This window comes from Berghia stephanieae, chromosome 1, assembly GCF_034508935.2.
Source record: "Berghia stephanieae isolate SIO BIC M18660-M18661 chromosome 1, UCSD_Bste_1.3, whole genome shotgun sequence".
Taxonomy (NCBI): Eukaryota; Metazoa; Mollusca; class Gastropoda; order Nudibranchia; family Aeolidiidae; genus Berghia; species Berghia stephanieae.
Genome location: NC_088360.1, coordinates 78,753,796 through 78,773,021, shown reverse-complemented (window position 1 = coordinate 78,773,021; position 19,226 = coordinate 78,753,796). Strand labels below are relative to the sequence as shown.

At 35.3% G+C, this 19,226-nt stretch overlaps 1 long non-coding RNA gene across 10 annotated transcripts; it reads right to left on the bottom strand.

Moving 5' to 3' along the window:
- Nucleotides 1–7,602: 7,602 nt before the first annotated feature.
- LOC144958113 (uncharacterized) lies at nucleotides 7,603–17,822 on the bottom strand. 10 transcript variants are annotated; one of them, XR_013642346.1, is made up of 10 exons: nucleotides 17,227–17,822; nucleotides 14,600–14,729; nucleotides 14,042–14,083; nucleotides 12,742–12,827; nucleotides 11,614–11,776; nucleotides 10,603–10,740; nucleotides 10,061–10,113; nucleotides 9,205–9,280; nucleotides 8,168–8,425; nucleotides 7,603–7,680 (listed from the first exon to the last, which is right to left on the bottom strand). It is a non-coding gene; the product is annotated as an uncharacterized LOC144958113 (long non-coding RNA). The 10 variants fall into 10 exon arrangements; XR_013642343.1 differs by lacking the exon at nucleotides 14,042–14,083 and having other exon boundaries at nucleotides 9,205–9,300; XR_013642339.1 differs by lacking the exon at nucleotides 14,042–14,083 and having other exon boundaries at nucleotides 8,094–8,425.
- Between the last annotated feature and the right edge of the window lie 1,404 nt (nucleotides 17,823–19,226).

The window sequence follows — 19,226 nt, the reverse complement described above, 5'->3', positions numbered from 1 at the left end:
AAAAACTCTTCATATGAACTTATACAGAAAAGTCTTTGTGGATAGCAGTGGCGGTTCTAGCCTATTTACAGTGGTTGGGCAAAGAGGATTCGGTCATATATATATATATATATATATATATATATATATATATATATGATATATATTTTTTATTTTTTATTTTTTTGTTGTTTTTTTAATAAAAAAATTTTTTGATTTTTTTTTTCGCCTTTAAACAAAAAATATTTCAACCACCAATAATCACATTCACAATGAAATGACAATACCAGTAGATTTTAATTCTTCCAAACGTAATCAAAAATGAATCACGAAAGAGAATACAACTAAAAATAAAGCGACGAGACAAAATGCGACAACACCTTGACAATAGAAGTCCATTTCGTTCACTCGAAAAATTAAAGAGATGCTTTAATCCCTCAACGGCGATATTAATATTGCTTTTACATTACTGGTTTTCAGTAGTACGTAGTAACCTTAAAGTTTTCATGGAGAAGCAACAACAGCGATATGACTCGAGTTTCATTCAGAGCTCAAATTGCATAATTTTTACTGCTGTCTTGGTGGTCAGAATGATTGTGCCGGTGGTGGTAGTGGTTGGAATAGTGGTAGCGGTGGTGGTGGTGGTGGAGGAGGAGGAGGAAGACGAGGCGGTGAGGGGTAATTATGGTAGTGGTTTTGGTGGTGCTGTTGGTTAGAATGATAGTTGTGGAGACGATGACGGAAATTGTATGGTGATGTTGATATTGTTTTTATTTCTATTGTTGTACTTGTTGTTAATATTGTTGTTGTTGTTGTTAATGATGATGATGATGATGATGATGATGATGATGATGATGATGATGATGATGATGATGATGATGATTATGATGACAACGACGATGTCGTCGACAATGATGGTTACCATACGATATTACAAAATTTATTCAATCTTAGGCTTTCGCCAATTAATCATACAATTTGATGACCACATACATGAAAGTGGAAAATAATGGCAAATGGGACCAAACAATAAACTGATACCATTAATAACCACCAAAAAAAAATACAACAATAGTAATACCACCAATACGTACAATAATAATAACAATGATAATAATAATAATAATAATAATAATAATAATAATAATAATAATAATAATAATAATAATAATAATAATAATAATAACAATAATAATAATAACAATAATATAATAATAATAATAATAATAATAATAATAATAATAATAATAATAATAATAATAATAATAATAATAATAATAATAATAATAATAATAATAATAATAATAATAATAATAATAATAATAATAATAATAATATTACCATCATCATTACTACTACCACCACCGCTACCACTATACCACCATCACCATCATTATTACGTTTCCAATTATTTTTTCTCGTTTTTTAAAATTTGATATCTATCAAAACAGACGAAAATTCCGGTGATTTTTTTAAAGGGTAGTTAAAATATCTACGATTTTATTAGCCCTGAAAACTACGATTTTTATTTTCCTATCTAAAGTAGGCAGGTCTGCTATGACAAGTATCAGTATCAGTTCCATAGTCAAAATAAGACAAACAAAAACAACGTTTATTTAATATTAGGCTTTCGCCAATACTTCATACAATATAATTAAGACAAAATAATGTTACCAATCTCTCCTCATGTATTCGTTTGACTATCGTCACAATAATTACCGTGTTATCTTTGCTCCTTACCCAACCAATCCCTTGCTTCCCGCCTCTTCATCGCGAACCATCTTATGTATGTATTAGCTTCAGGACGGGCAAGTACGGAATCTGCCCACCCTTCCGTATTTCCTCTATAACTTAGAATTCAACTATCTCCTTACTCAGAAGAGTATTTCTCGTATACTAATTCAATTGTTGAGAAAACCAAAATGGTGGTTGTATTTTATATATTTATTTAGTCGTGACTTTTGAATAAAAGTGTTTTGTTTTATTAGAGGGAATACAATAGAAAATTACATTGTTTTGCAAAAATATTTAGTCTGGCAATAAAAATACAGCGGTAATTACTTTAAGAATAATAATAAAAAAAAAGAATTAACAAATTAATTTGTTAAAAAACAAAACAAAAAACAACAACAAAAAACAACAACAACAACAACAAACAAATAAGAAAACAATTTAAATAAATGAGTTTTGAGAAACACTAAAGAAAACGAGGGGAAAAAAAAGAAATAATTTAAATGGATAAACAAATATATTAAAACAACACAAACTAATACTAAATTGATATAATATTAGTAAATTAATAAATTTAATTCAATACTGGAACCTTCCCAGCACAAGTAAGGCAATAAATAAGAAAAAGTTCGTTTGCCAAAATCTCTATTTAGTGTACACTGGTTAATAAGGTGGGCTCATTTGAATTAGCCCGACCTAGTACTAGAGAGGCCAGACAGCAAAATCACCGTCAGGCGACGTGACGATGAGATGACGATGTGGGCGGAGTGGAGTGGAGTGGTTGGGGGGGGGGGGGGTGATAAAAAGAACAGGAGCGTATCCTGGTTTATGTATTACGGGATGCATGGTGATTCGCAATCTATCAAAAATACACACAAATTGATTTCAGTACAAAGTATCAATTTTAAGTAGTAACTTTTGAAATTATCTAATTTAGATTTGATTATTTCGGACCTGGTAATACAGCATATAACTTGAAAAAACAGGCTGGTATTTGCCCACCCTGCCCATTATTACCAGCCGTCCCTGGTGGATAGAGAGTCAAGTGGGTTAAATCACCTTTCAAATACAATTCATATATTCTTTTGCTACACGGGTCCAAGTCTACGACTTATTTTTTATTTTTATTTTGGTCACAAGATAACCTTGCATCACTCATTAACCAATTGTAGTTCAACAAAGTAAATAAAAAAACCTATACAGTCCACTCTGCATAATTACAACACCTTGGGATCAGCAAAAATGTTGCAATTTCAACACAAATAATGTAAACTTAAACTAGTTGTTGTAAACATTGTTCTGAGTCCACCACAGACAGCACTTTGATTGGAATAAAAAATATATGGCAGCCCTGTATAGATTTTGACAAGCAAAAACAGCTTTGAGGCAAGCCGACTTTTTAAGATTGGATTCACTTTCACTTTTTGTTCTCAACATTTGTAAGAGTCCAAGAGATTAGCCGTGATGAGAGACAATAAGCTCTCACCAAACCCGTTGGTCACAATACAAAGTTGTCAATCACAAAACAAAGGATATCATCACTCAGTCTCTCCTCACAACTGTCATCGTCTGCCTGTTGTCTAAACCATGCCCAGCCTATTCACCTCATATCTAATGGTCACAAATGACCGCACAAACCCGAACTGCAAAGCCCTGCTCTCTTTTGTCTCTAATAGAGTGGTGACACACTACTGTAGCATTAAACCCGCCCACTTTCGATTCTTCATCGTGAAATGATTTCACCCATGATGAAATCTAATCATGAGATTTTGTTTGATTGATTCCTTGAATTTGCCTCTTTTTGAGGTCGAAAATTTGTTGCGATTAACCGAAGTTTGTTGCAATTAACCAGTGACTTTTATTGGGACATGTTGCGATTAACTGAAAATTGCAATTAACCGAGTTGCGATTAACCGGAGTGGACTGTAGTGTGTATCGAAATGCACAAACACACAGACAAACAATCACACACACGCACACACACACACACATTTCCTGATACACATGTGCGTCAAGAACTGATCTTGTCAACACATCACACGCAAATCCCTTCAACATGGAAATTTAAATGGGTGACAGTTGCATGTGATCAACTTTGACCAATAGAAGCTTCATTTTAAGTGTTTTTAGGGAAAAGGTTCATTAAATGTTGCTTATAGTTTTTAACATTCATGGTTGAAACATGAAATGAAACTGAGGAATGTGTTATATTTTTATGAGATAGAAAAACACATGCCCTTTGCTGTGATGATATCTTACATGTGAAGGACCAACTCAGTATCATTAAACATAGGAAAGGGCAGCTATCTGAAGGAAAGTAATTCTCGTTTTGAGAGTCACTGAGAGTAGCATTTTAAAACTTTAAATTTATACAATGCCTTAGTTATATGAAATAGTTATGCTTAATTATTATGTTTTTATGTTGTAAAATGATTGTAGTTTCTGAAACTAACCAAAAGAAACCCCCTGATATTTGATAATTTTGACTGTTTCCACTATAAAACTGAATTATTTTTTCTCCATTTTCAAAATCCCTACATAATACTGCGCATTGACCCACACATCAAATTTTAAGTCAAACATTCACAACAATATTTTATTTATTTAAAGATATGGCATGAATTGATGTGTCTGTCTTTTCTTCTTTTTCCAGTTTTCAAGGATTAAAGAGAAGAAATAGAAAAGCATGGCAAAAGTACTATTTGTGGTTTATGTTCCATTGTCAATTCCAGAGGAAAATGTGGGAGACACGGGGGATGAGGAAAAAACTGTGCCGAAGGTTGACAACACTATTGAAGAAAAAGAGAAAGGTTATTCTTATTTCGATTTATACATAGATTGCTTGTATTACAAATATAAATGAAATCAAACAAAGCACCTACATTGCTACTTGAACTCTGGATTTCAGTTGGAATATTCAGTAATGTCTCTCCGATCCGAAACCTATGTTTCCAACATTTTGTCAAGATTACTGAGACATCTGGATAGTGGAATCAGTCTTTAAAGTGTACAAATAAAGAAGAAAAAAAATCCATCCCTAGGCAACCTGTCTGGATAATGGAGACATCTGGATTGTGGAGTTCTGGATTAGAGTGACGCGACTATATATATATGTCCCGTCCTACATGTTAAATGTTGCTGTTGACCAGGGACCCTTGTAAAGCGTGTGAGCACATTTAGCAGATATTGCGCTGTATAAAGCTCAATTTTTTATATTTTAAAAGGATATATATATATGTAGTTTTAATGAGTTTTAATGTACAACTGGTATCAGTGGCTTTTGACTTTTTTTATGTAAGAAAAAATAGTAGATCATGGTTTTTGCATGTCTTCAGTGTGTACACAATTTGTTGAAAATCATCTTTTGCGGTGGGTGGAATTCCCCTAAGAGCGGATAACGTTGGTCCACCCATGGCCAATGGAGTCTCAATCAGTCCACAACTTTGCACTTCAGTCTATGCCTCTAATTTATCCTTACCAGATGGCTTTGTGTCCTTGATCTGGAATGAGACTATTTGATTTCACTGTGGTCCTACCTGGAACCTTTTTTTTTGAGAATGAGAGGAAACTGTTGGATTAATGTATCTTTTTGTAAAAGATTTGTTAATGTCTGCCTTTAATCAAAATACCCCCCCCCCCCCCCCCCCCCCCCCCCCCCCCCCCTTTTCCCATCACGGATATTCTCAGAAAAGTAATATTCTCGCTCATGAGTCCCATTTTCTTCACACCTCACCCATAGGTTCATAACACGGGATAAGTAATAGTTTGCTGTGATCTGAATTCCCAAGTGGGCCACATTACCAATACTGAAAGGAAAAATATTGATATAACAACAAGATAAATACAGGACAGCATGACCAAGTTAATATAATATATTTTGTTCAAATCTCAAGTGAGTAAAATTGTAATAGCGCCGCACAGGCATCATGTCTCGTCTAAAAAAAAAAGTTGCTTTTGTCTTATACCACATTGTGAAGCATTTTGAGCATGTTTAGTGGATCTTGCACTGTCTAAAAGCTCAAACATTTTAGTACCTTTGCCAAAACAGACGGCATGTCCCGTCCAACATGTTTAAGCATTGCTGATGGCTTGGGACCCCTTGTAAAGCACTCTGTGCACCTTTAGTCAATATTGCACTTTATAAATGATATAGTAAAAAGTCATGAGGCCCTTGAAGCAGGATTATATCCCAGTTTTTATAGCGTGAAATGGACAATAACAATTGCTACCCTTTGGATAGGATGCTATCTATCGTAAAGTACTTTCCACCAGATCTAACAGACTAAGCTTCCCAATCACTGTTGGGTGGACAAGGGGGAGTCCCGGTCCCTTTGCATGTGAAGCGAGCGCTCTACCAACTGCGCAAGTAGAGACACAGCAAAGTTGGCCTCCCCGTCGATCATAGGAGGCCAAAGATCCTGCCCCTGATAAAAGAAAATTGAAGTTATAGCAAGGCTATGGCTCAATATGGAATCCATCGGCCAACTGAGATGCAAATCGTCTCAACATCATTTAAAAGGACGGCGAGAGATTAAAAAAATTTTGATTAGAAACTTGGAACTGCATAAAAGCTCCCAAAAATGAACATATTGAAATAGAGAATTGAGGTAGACACAGAATTATATACGAAGATTAATAAACTTGAGTGATAACTCCACAGGTATGTCCCATCAGACACGGATACATGAGGGATACACTCGAATATTACAAAATGCTCACTGAATAAAACGCGATACTTCACGAGGAAACTATTTATAAAGGAAAAATATTTCAAGAAAATGACAACTGTCTTGTTTTGTTTTAGATATTTAAGGGTTTTACAACGCTTGCGACAAATTTAGATCATTTCACCGCCATTAAAAAAAGATGAGATAAGTAGATTTGGGATTGAAAGCTTACAAGAAAAAGTAAAGACAAGAGGTATGGTTTAAATAGGGAACAGATGTCTAGATTCCAACAGCAGACTACCAGTGTACTTAGTCTGAGAACACCTAAAAGTCTCATCCCAGCACGAGCACAACCGAATGGAAGGAATACACTCAAATGTTTACAAATCAATATATACATATATAACAGTGTAAAAGACAAAAAATATAATCTCCCAAAAATATTCATTTGGCTTTTTCCCTCAAGCTAGGGTATCCGGCCGGGCCGGATACCAAGTAATTTCATTCCAAACAAAGACAACACATGTTGGAAAACAGATACAGTTGGATTGAAGACGCAGAAATTCCGTCTTGGCTAATGGCATCAACCAAGGGTATGACAAACCAATAGATCTCAAGAATAAGAGAAAAAAGTCAACATGAAAGAACAGTCATAGAGTGACAGGCTCTTTTATTTTTTAGGGTTTTACGGCGCTTGCAACGCATTTAGATCAGCGCCAGTAAAGAAAATGAGATAGTGAAAATTTTTTTTTTATGGATTGACAATTGAAAGCACACAAGAAAAAGTAAGACTAAGGGGAATTAGGAACAGATGTATCAGTGTACTTGGTTTGAGATTACCTAAAGGCTACCTAAATGTCTAACTCTGTCACAAGTACAGGTCCCCACTGAGAGGAAGACACTCAAATGTTTACAAATATTTATGTAAAACAAAAATAATACAGTACAAAACAGGTGATTTACAAGATAAAAATCATCTTCTAACTATACATTTGACTGTTTCCTTCCCAGCCAGAGTACCTGGCCAGCACCAGGACAAAACCAAGTAATCTCATTCCAAGACAGAAAGAAAGCATGCTTGAAAACGGATACATGGGGAAAGTAGACACAGTAAGTGCCTTCCTACCCATTATGGGAGGTCAGGAACTTCACCCAGGTGACCCCCGCTGTCAAAAAACAGAAAAACTTACAAAAAGAATAATAAATAAAAAAGAAACACAAAGGAAACATTTTCATTGTTTATTTGTAAAAAGTTGTTTGGAATGTTATTCTAATATACTACACAAGATCCTCATGAGTGCCTCTGAAATGAATAAAAAAAAGATTGATAAAGTCACGACAGCCACAACAAAATTTATTTAAATAAAGCAAATAAGTAGAAAAAGTGCAAAGTGAATACTAGGCTGCGAGCAAATGTGAACTGTGAAAAATATTTTTTAATTGATAAAGCAAATCTAGTAAAGAACAAAATACATTGTTTGGAATGTTTTGGATTTTAACCGTCTCTTCTGCCAGAATCAGAAGAAATTAAAAATACTTTTACAAAGCTATCAATAAGTGCGAATAACTATTTGAATTATTGTTTAATAAGTGTTTTTTAAAGCCATGAAATTCATTTTATTTTCCAACCTTAATTTTAGGTACAACATATATCAACCAACATAAAAATCAAAAAAGCAGTTAAACAACAACCAATCTAAACCATTTCAACATTACCACAAAAATAATTGATGCGATGCTCTTAGATAAAATATTCACAGCATCCACCAGCCGGATATAATGTCACTCACTCACTCAATTCCATGACCGGATGGTCGTCGGTGCGACTTGTGTGAAGCAGAAGATAGTCTCTCCATGCCTGCCTGTTGCTAGCCCTATGTAGCAGCTCCGGAACCGACATCTGTCCATTCTTTTATATTGTCCAGCCACATCTTCCTTTGGTGCCCTCTTCTGTGCTGGCCTTCGACTGTGTCCTGTAGTACTGTCCTGCTCAGGCTATCGTGTCGAGTATGGTGTCCAAACCAACAGTTTTCTGCGCTTCACAGTCACTAGAAGAAAGAGAATTGCAATGGCATGAGTCTTAATGTAAAGGATATAATGTACCAACACACAAAACTGAGTACAAAAGTTTAGTCTAATTTATATAATATAGTGAGAACCAACATTTACATATATGCAGTATGACATCCAAATGCAATTATAGACCTTGTAATGTACAATGTTTTCTCTCATATTTTGAGATTATTATAACAATTAGCCCATAATAAAATGGGTTATCAGACCAGCAAGTAAGTGCATGCCTGTGAGAACTATTCATTATAATGACTGTCTAAAAGCAATAACGAAGAGTTGAGTGACGTCAATTTCGTTCTATGTATTGTTTGTTTTTGTTTTTGAGGGTTTTACGGAGCTTGCAACACATTAAGGTCATATCAGCGCCAGTAAAAAGGAAGAAATGGGATAGTAAAAAGTTATAGAATTCAATTAAAGCACCCAAGAAAAGGTAAGACAAAGGGGAATTCGTTCAAATAGGAAACAGATGTAGATTCCAAGAGCACACCATCAAAGTACTTAGTTTGAGATCACCTAAAAGTCTCATCCAGATACAAGCACAGGTCCCCACTAAGAGGAATACACTCAAATGTTAACAAATCAAATATAACATGTAAATAAGTATGTACCTCCCTGCCCGCTATGCGAGGTCAGGATCCCCACCCAGCGTTCTATGTATATGCATTAATGTGGAGGTTCATATCTTTATGTTAATACATGCTATGAATATATTATTATATCTTAGTTTTCAAACCAATCCTAGTGTACCACTTACCGATTCATATCTTTTTGTACCCTAGATATCAGGTAACTTAATACACCATTTATCTTTTGTTAAATTCGTGTGAAGCCTGGAAGGGAAAAAATCAAACTGAAATTAACGGTCATCACAACAACTTGAATTTTAAACTATAAATTAGACATGGGAATTATAAACATAAATGAAAACAATGAATAAGAATGATAACAGTTAGGAGGTATATGTTACACTATTAATCATAAAGATTAAACAGTAATACCAAACCAGGCACAGGTCTCGCGTCTCCTTAACAATAAAAGATGTTAGAAAACAAAGAATGGTTTAAATGGGAATGGTAGTGTGAATTAAAGGCAAGAATTTGAAAAAGACAAATTCACGCTCACCTTCGTGTTAAAACAGTTTTTAAGTGATTGAAAAACAGAAAACAAATACAAACAACAACAAAATAAGTTAGGTTATCAAGAATGGTCAATAACAATTTTAAAAGAAAATGACTTACCAAGGTCAACTATTAAAAGATGACTTACCAACAACGTGTACTTATTATTTGACAATAAATAATTGAATGAGCAAGAATTTATGTTATCAAAAATGATTACGTCAAAAGTAAAAATATATAAATCAATTATAAATGTTAATAAAACGATGAGATTAATTCAACTAAACATTTTAAAAGATGACTTACCAAGGTTGAAAACAGTATATTGAATAAAAAAACCATTGAGGCTCGCATTTTATAAGAATACAACATTGACTTTCTATGGCTGTTTTAGTAAAAATAATTACGATGATCAAATCGATTTGTTACCATTAATATAACTTGTTTAATAATTGTGTTTTTCTTCTGATTTATTTCCCTTTAAATACTTACTGTGCAGCTTGTGTTCTGCATGAGGGTTACTGAAAAGAAAGACTTTCATAATTCTGTGGAAAAAAAACATTTAGATAGTGTTACTCAGGTAGTTCGTTTTTACTTTTAAGGATGTTGCCGCACTTGAGACACTTAAGTCGTCATTTCAATGCCAGTTAAAAAGAATGGGAGACTCAGGAAATTCTACATTTACAATCAATTGATGGTTCGAGTGTTACTTAGCATTATTAACTAATCTGAATATTCCCCACCATTTAGCACTTTCACTCCCTGACTATTTCCAGGCACTCAGCCCAGGGAGAGGGTGGGGGAGAGGAAGTACTGTATTAACAAAAAGGATCAGTAATTATTTTATTAATGGAAATATATCCAGTAATGAACAGTATCTCCAAGCAGATGAGAACTGTGATAATGGCTGATGACATATAAAATCACTTCAGCATTTCAGCATTTATTTAGCCTATGGCCATCAGTGATGCACAGGTCTGGTTCAGTTGATTCATATAAAGCAAACATTGATATAGAGAATTTCAATCACTTACCATGCTCATTATGTTCCAATGCTTTATAATTTACAAACAGGAACAAATAAAGACTTGATTGTACAATACAACAATGGAGTAACACACCAACCATGTAGTCATTTAAAGGCGATTCACATTTTGATAAAGGATCATTACCTGAAGAAGTAAATGAATAATGCATGGTAAAACATCAAGACCATAATAATGAATATCTCATAAAAATCAATTCGTATAAATTGTCCGAGACAAATGATTACCTTCATATAAACCTTTTCCTGAAAAAAACGATAAACATTTAATACTTTGCAAAACATACTATACAAACACCAATATTATAATATCGAATTAATAATTAATTTAAATGCATAGCACTTAAAATTAATCAAATGTTTTAAACTTAAGATTTAATGATTATGCATGTCATCAAGACTCAATTCAATACATCACGCTTAACTATCAAAACCATTCCCATAAATCATCCGCAAAAATTGTTTTAAAAAAAATAAATTACTGAACACATGTAGGCTGAGCAAGTCAAAGTATCCGTACATCTACAGAATAGATTGCTACGATAGAAGCTGACAGAATCCAGAGAACCCTCAAAGAACCAACTAAATGTATTATGCACACAAGAGAGATGGCAAATGTCGATGGAGAAGGACCTACATCAGCTGTCATGTGAACAAAAAAATGAATAAAAATAGAAACAAAGCAAAAAAATAAAGCGGATGAATCAGGCTTTGGTTATGAAAGATAAAAATCGTGATGAATTAATTAGAAAAAATAAATGAATATTATATTCAAGAATTGGTGTACAACACTTATTTCACCTAATGTCTATGTCATGGCTCAGCAGTACGGTCTTTGCTTCCTAACCTGAAGTCACCTTGCCAAAGCTCAATTTGCGGCCTGGGTTGTTCCCATTTTCCCTTGTAATAGTCCCTTGAGAAAAATTTTCCCCCACGGGGTGAATGAAGGGAATTTTGTGTCATTTATTTATTTTATGATTATTTAAAAAAACATCACAACCTGTTCCATCTTACTGATGTACTTGGAAATCTACGGTTGGGTTGTCCCATCCAGCTGTCAAATGCACATCATCTTTCTGAATTAATTTCACCAAACATCACATAACTGTCGTAGAGAGAGCTCCATCCTTAAATCACAAAACATTCCAAATCTGGAAACCAAGCTGAAAATGAAGATTGAGGGACAGAAAAATAGTATGTATGCATTAGACTATAGTAATAAGTGATTTGTTTTCATTTGTTCATGTCAACATATTTCCATAACATTTAATGTTCAATTCGGCAAAGTGAAATACTTGACCTCCTGCAATTAAACACCCATTCTGTCAATGTTTTAGGTAAATCCTGTTTGTGCGCAATTGTTAAAAGAGTGTAAATTCTGAGAAACTACACCATATAAAAATGCAATATTTTTATGGCTCTTGAAAAGTGGGCCCACTAAAGAATAGAATCAATATGTCAGAGATACGTCTTATAATCACCATCTAATCTCATCATCATCATCTTCGTCGTTTGAATTTAAATTCCTGTCTAGAAAAGGAATGAGTTCAAGATGATCTGTATAATATTCAACTATGTACATAGTTCAACACCAAAATATTAAATGTTTTTGATATCAGAGTACAGGCAACCCCCGCATTCTTTCTTCCTCAAGATACCTTAGATATCCTGTATAAATTTCTTATTTCAAGCCTAGACTGAAGACAGAATTGCCAACAAAAGTTAGCCAAAAACATTTTTACGCTTATGCGGAGGTCTTTACTTTTAAATTTTACAGTTGGAACAGAAACAGTGTTTGGGATCAATTCAAAGATATGGCGTAAAAAGGTGTCCTTTTCCAACAAAAATATTTAACAATATGGGACAATACACGACAGCCATTCAATTATTTCAGACAGAGGCAATGCTGTTAACGGCCAGGTACTCATCTTACATCTGAGTAAGTTGAGATTGTGACCCATTTCCAAGGACAAAATTATGTGCTGCCCAGAGCGGGGCTCGAACCCTGGACCTTTTGTTCTGAAGGTGGGTGCCATGCCAAAAGATCACATAGAAGCATTTTAATGTATAGAATTATATAACATAATACAATGTTGAAACTTTGACCAAATTGATTCTCACTACTTACCAAGTTGGTGCTCCATGAGAATAATGAAACTTCAGTACTGTATTATGAATGATTAGATTTCACCATCTTAAACAGTCTTGATGGGGCTGTAAAGTAAAAAAAAAAATTTGCGTTATAATCCATTATTTACATTTTTGTCTCAGCTGGCCAGGTCTGTGACACCTTTCTTCCCAGGAGCCGAGATCCCGTTTTATATACCGCCAGCTTAAAGCAGACCTGCCTACAACTACGAACAATTAAATTAGTAAAATTACGAAATTGTGGCTCCAGTTTCAGAAGTTCATGAGCATATCTAAGTCAAAGATTAATTGAAAATGAACGTTGATCTCAGAATAAAATGATTTTTAAAAGGTAAATAAAAAGAATACGATTTATATCTCCTAAAAATGACGAATTTTTAAATGTTCAAAGGCAGGCCTGATTTTTCGGTCCCGTGCCGCTCCAGCTCTAACTCACTCAACCCTAACACTGACGATATCCGTAGTTTACCGGGGTTACTTTTACCCCATGCCTATTTATTACATTTTTATGAGACAAATTATAGACGTAGTATCAAAGCTAACGTTTTTAGTTATTTTCATGTTAATAAGAGTTGAATAAAAAAAAGTATGTACATGTTCATTTTTAATGCATTTTTTCCAATTTTGAACGGTAGCAAAAATCTCTAGGATTGAGTGAATTATAACCCAGCCTGCTCCATGTCTCACCATTATCGGGGAAACACCCACATTAACGTGGCGAGGAGGTGCGACTACGGAATTCCACCATGACAAATGGCTACTTTAGCAGGCCGCCCGGATCCGATCAAAGATCGAACCACTCCACCACCCGCCCAATGTACAAAAGAAATTGCACTCTGGGCAACCGCTACCATCTTTGCAATCAAGTATGCACAGTGAGTCGCCAATGGCCACAGTAAACGTGACATACAACCCCTAATACTGGACTTCAAGCGATTACCACCCAGCAGACCAAGTCGACGACGTACAGAGTCTACAGAGTAGTCCTAGATAGAAGACGAAACACAAAGAACCCGAAAGAAACCACTAGCCCGTGCACAATAGAAGGGGTTGTAAACAGAGACAGGGACCTAGTCCACCATCAGTGATGCACACCTTCCATCCACTTCCCATGAAGTAATAGCGCAAGTCAAGCATTTACCATGCTCATTGCGCTTCCAAATACTTCATAAAACTTAGGGGTTCACACACCACACTGTAGCCATCTAGCAGCGATTCACATTTTAAATGGTAACTCAGTTCCTGAAAAAGAACGCATGGGAAATGATTAGACATAATACCACCACTCCAAGCATCCGGGTTAGACAGACCACGGCCTTCTCCTGAAAAATAAGAAAAAAATAGTTAGTACATAGCAAATCATAAAAAATCACCATCATCACCACGACCACCTCACCACGACCACCTCACCAAGACCACCTCACCACGACCATCACACCACCCACCATCACACCATCACCACCACCACCATCACACCACACACCACCACCACACCACCCATCATCACACCACCACCACCACACATAAAAAAAATATACAAAAAAGAAAAAAAAATCACAACCATCCCCATAAATCATCCGAAAAATAGAAAAAAACACATGTCAGACTGGGCACCATTAACCAACCACCCACAGAATAGATCGCTACGATAGAAGACGACACACCCAAAGTACCCCAAACCCCAACTAAATACGCGCAAACAGAAGGGGGTGTGGGATGGAGGAAACCACGGCTGCCATGTAAACAACATAAAATAAAACAAAACATAAAATGGATGATTCAGGCTCTGGTTATGAAAAAAAAAGTAAGAAAGCATAATAAAATTATACTTTACTTACAAAACATCATCATCACCAGCTCCATCGAATTGAAGACTTGGAAATCCACGGCAGGGGGGCCCACCCAGCTAAGAAATCCGCATAATCTTTCCAATGAAGACCGCCAGCCAGCACCACACGTCCTTCCAACCTGAAAAGAAAAGAAAGAATGGTGGACAGAAATTTAATACGTACACATCCACATCCGTGTGTAGTAATCAGTGACTTGTATTCATTTGTTGTTGATATTAACATTTTTACAAGCTGTCGATTGTCAATTTTCACAGAGATGTCAACATTGCGAATTTCACATGACTATCACGCATTGGCTTTTTTTTTCTCTTTAAAAATGACATAGCCTCCTAACCTGGATATTAAACTTCAAATTAGATTGGAAGACGTAATAATATTGCTGTGTTTTTCGGCTTCTTGTTTTTTACTCTGATGGTGATGCTGGTGATGATGTTATTGTGGATAATAAATAATAATAATAATAATAATAATAATAATAATAATAAATAATAAATAATAATAATAATAATAATAATAATAATAATAATAATAATAATAATAATATAATAATAATAAACACTCGATTTCGGACCCAAAGGTCCAAACTTCAAGACCGGTTCTAGCGGCGCATTGTTGAGTTTTTGAAAAAAAAAACTCTCTACTCGTATTCTCTCACCATAGCATACTCAATTGTAAAATGAGTGCGGGTCTTTAGCAGCGTTGTCTCTGTCTGAAAAAGTGTAATATCGCCTAACAGGCGTCATGTGTCGGCTTACATTTTAAGTGTTGTGGTTGGCGAGGGACCCGGTGTAAAGCGCTTTGGGGACGTTTAGTGGATACAGCGCTATATAAAAGTTTAAGTTAAAAAAAAAAAAAGTTGTTAACGTATCCAGCTACCCAATCACTGCTGAGTGGGTATGGAGGTCAGAAACTAACCTCGACTTCACCCGGATCAATGCCCGCTCTAGTTTGCTATGCCCAGGATCAATTTCGGTTCCTTTGCGTGTGAAGCGCGTGCTCTACCAACTAAGCTATCGGGATCCCGAGCTGTAGATGGAACGAAGTTGATGTCATTCAGCTCTTTATTATTATTTTTTGCCAGCCATTTTGTGACGAGTTCTCACTAAAATTTATCAATTAAGCTATAAACGTTCAAGGTTACACATAGTTATATCCTGCTGGCGGATGTTGTGGGTATTTTAGCTAAACGCACACCATCAATTTAAAAAAGTCCATCTTTACTCCTAAGGTTGGCATCTCCATTTGAGGTGATAAAGTGAAAATTATTCTCTTTTCTTTGTTTCTTTTGTTTTTTCACGGGTGGGGGAACACGGTTTTTTGTTTTCATTTTTGTTTTTCTCACCCAATGCCATTGTACATGTGTAAAAACCATTCACAACCCGAAGTGTGTCCCTAAACATATCTATAAATAGTATGAGATTCCTCTCTCCCGTAATGAATCGTTTTAAAGAACTCACGACCTTTTGCGTTTGTGTTATTAAAGAGAGAAAAATTGGTGATAACTTATCAACCATACCCGAGTCAAGTATTTGATGTCATGTAAACCAACCAGCCCCACATATCCTGAGCATCACTCACTATTCAGTATCATACTGAATAACCACTTCGTTAAGAAATACATGGTGTCAGGTGGCTCCATGCAATACTCTTCAACAGTCGTAACGTCACTTCCTTCCTAATGACGCATGGTAACTAAGTAACACTGGCTCTAAACTATCGGAACAATGGCGGACGCCATATGAAATATTTCTCCGGCGAGCATAAAAGCGTATCCAGAGGGGGGGGGGGGGGGGGGGGGGGGGGGGGAAACACATAAATTTGATCATGTTTTGACTTTTACACATTCTGATCACAAGGCATATGAAAAGTTCTAGCCAGCATGAAGAATAAAAAGTACAGATTGTCTTTGTTTAGAACCAAGATGGCCGCCGTTGCCGGGCAGCGTGACATCAGACTACTGAATCCAATTCCCTCATCAATGTGTCAAAATATTGTGATAAATGCTCACAAACAATGACGATGATCGATTCCGCTGCTTGGGATATGTAGAAGGAATGAAGTTGAAGTCATTCCGCTCTTTATCATTGTTTTTAGACCTCCATTTAAATGATTAGTTCTCACTAATTATATCAATCAGACTAAATAAACGTAAAAAGTTACACGCAGTTCTGTGTGTTGGTACAATTCATTAGGCTGACAGATGTTGTGAGTATTTTACCAAAGTCCATAGCATCAATTAAAGGGAGGGACGTTATCAACTCTTCAACTTTCTTCACATGGTAATCAACAGACATATGACGTAATCCATTATGTTACGTAGTGGATATTCTTATAACGGTGTACTATATTGCAGTGGAATTTTGCATAGCTAATACATATATCCACGATCCAAAGAAAATAATAATCAGAACTTGATATCCATAAACTAAAACATATTCTTCGCAAAGTTATATATATATATATATATATATATATATATATATATAATATATATATATATATATATATATATATATCTGGTGAGACCCAAGTTGCTTTGTGGATCCTCTTATGGGGGAACACTGATCCTCCAATCACCAAACTGTTGAATGCACAGAAATTTGCAAATCTCTCACCATTATCGTTAATTTCTCCCATGCCATGAGAAATTGGTTTCTCTCGGCTGAGATAGGGTCGTACACGCACACAGCACCCGCCACCGGAATATTGGAATTCACAAAATACATTCCCGATACGAGGCCATTTTAGAACAATGTCCTACTCTTCTGGTGCCAGCATTCCGAGAAAACAAACACAGTGTAAACCATCACATCCCGACCACTGGCCCAACTGTACATTCACGTGTGCGTCGACTGGATCAAGAAAAACTTCTTGCCGCTAAAGCAAAATTTTATGAAATGGAACACCTCGGCATCGTTCTCACTCTTCATCTCCCAGGTCATCTCCATTGCACATTTTTTTAAAAACAAACGGCAGCTGGAGGCCATGCGGAGACTATCATAGACTAAACAGTTCTACAAAAGATGACCGATATCTATCCCTAACATCCAAGATTTGAACACCAATCTTAAAGGGAAAACAATATTTTCAAAAATTGACCTCATACGCGGTTACAACCAGACACCGATTGCAGAGGCAGATATACTGAAAACTGCAGGCATAACATTGTTCGGACTCTATGAATTTCTCAAAATGCCATTCGGTTTAAAGAACGCAGCCCAAGCATATAATAATAGTAATATAATAATAAATAATAATAATAATAATAATAATAATAATAATAAATAATAATAATAATAATAATGATAATAATAAATTTTGATAAGGCTGTCGTTAATCACTGGTGATTAAACATGACGGGTCTATGAATAATCACAGCATCATGGCTGCTGATTATACACCGACGCTTGACAGATAAATTTTATGCAAAATGCCAAACTAGTTTGTGGAAAAATCCAAATAATCAGAAAAGTGCCAGTGGTAATTTGTGTCTCAAATTGGTAAAAAGAAAATAAACAGTGCAAAAATGCCAACTCCTGCTTTTATTTTTTATTTTTTTTTCAAGCCAAATGGCACCATTAAAATGCAAGTTTTTGCCATTTTGAATACGTCAAACTGGTATTTCCACATAGCAAATCGGTCCATAGTCCACGCACCTGATAAAAATCTCACTAGGTTAACTTTATTGATCTTCTTTTGTTTTTATGATTTATTCATTCTAACCACTAAGTCAGGTGAATTTATGGTAATTGCAGGTTTGATTGTTTTTAGAATGAATCTTAGTGTTGTCTGTCTCTTGACCGACCACTAACCTACTATTTCAAATTTCTTTTCCTGTCTTCCTCTTATAAATTATACTTTATTATAAGACTTCCACAAAACTAGATCCAACAACATCCGAATCAGAGATTAAAATAACTATCAAAACAATGAAGCAAAATGTATACCCCAAAATTGGTGGAAAATTATATAACATATATATATGAACTTATACAGAAAAGTCTTTGTGGATAGAGAGTCAAGTGGGTTAAATCACCTTTCAAATACAATTCATATATTCTTTTGCTACACGGGTCCAAGTCTACCACTTATTTTTTATTTTTATTTTGGTCACAAGATAACCTTGCATCACTCATTAACCAATTGTAGTTCAACAAAGTAAATAAAAAAACCTATACAGTCCACTCTGCATAATTACAACACCTTGGGATCAGCAAAAATGTTGCAATTTCAACACAAATAATGTAAACTTAAACTAGTTGTTGTAAACATTGTTCTGAGTCCACCACAGACAGCACTTTGATTGGAATAAAAAATATATGGCAGCCCTGTATAGATTTTGACAAGCAAAAACAGCTTTGAGGCAAGCCGACTTTTTAAGATTGGATTCACTTTCACTTTTTGTTCTCAACATTTGTAAGAGTCCAAGAGATTAGCCGTGATGAGAGACAATAAGCTCTCACCAAACCCGTTGGTCACAATACAAAGTTGTCAATCACAAAACAAAGGATATCATCACTCAGTCTCTCCTCACAACTGTCATCGTCTGCCTGTTGTCTAAACCATGCCCAGCCTATTCACCTCATATCTAATGGTCACAAATGACCGCACAAAC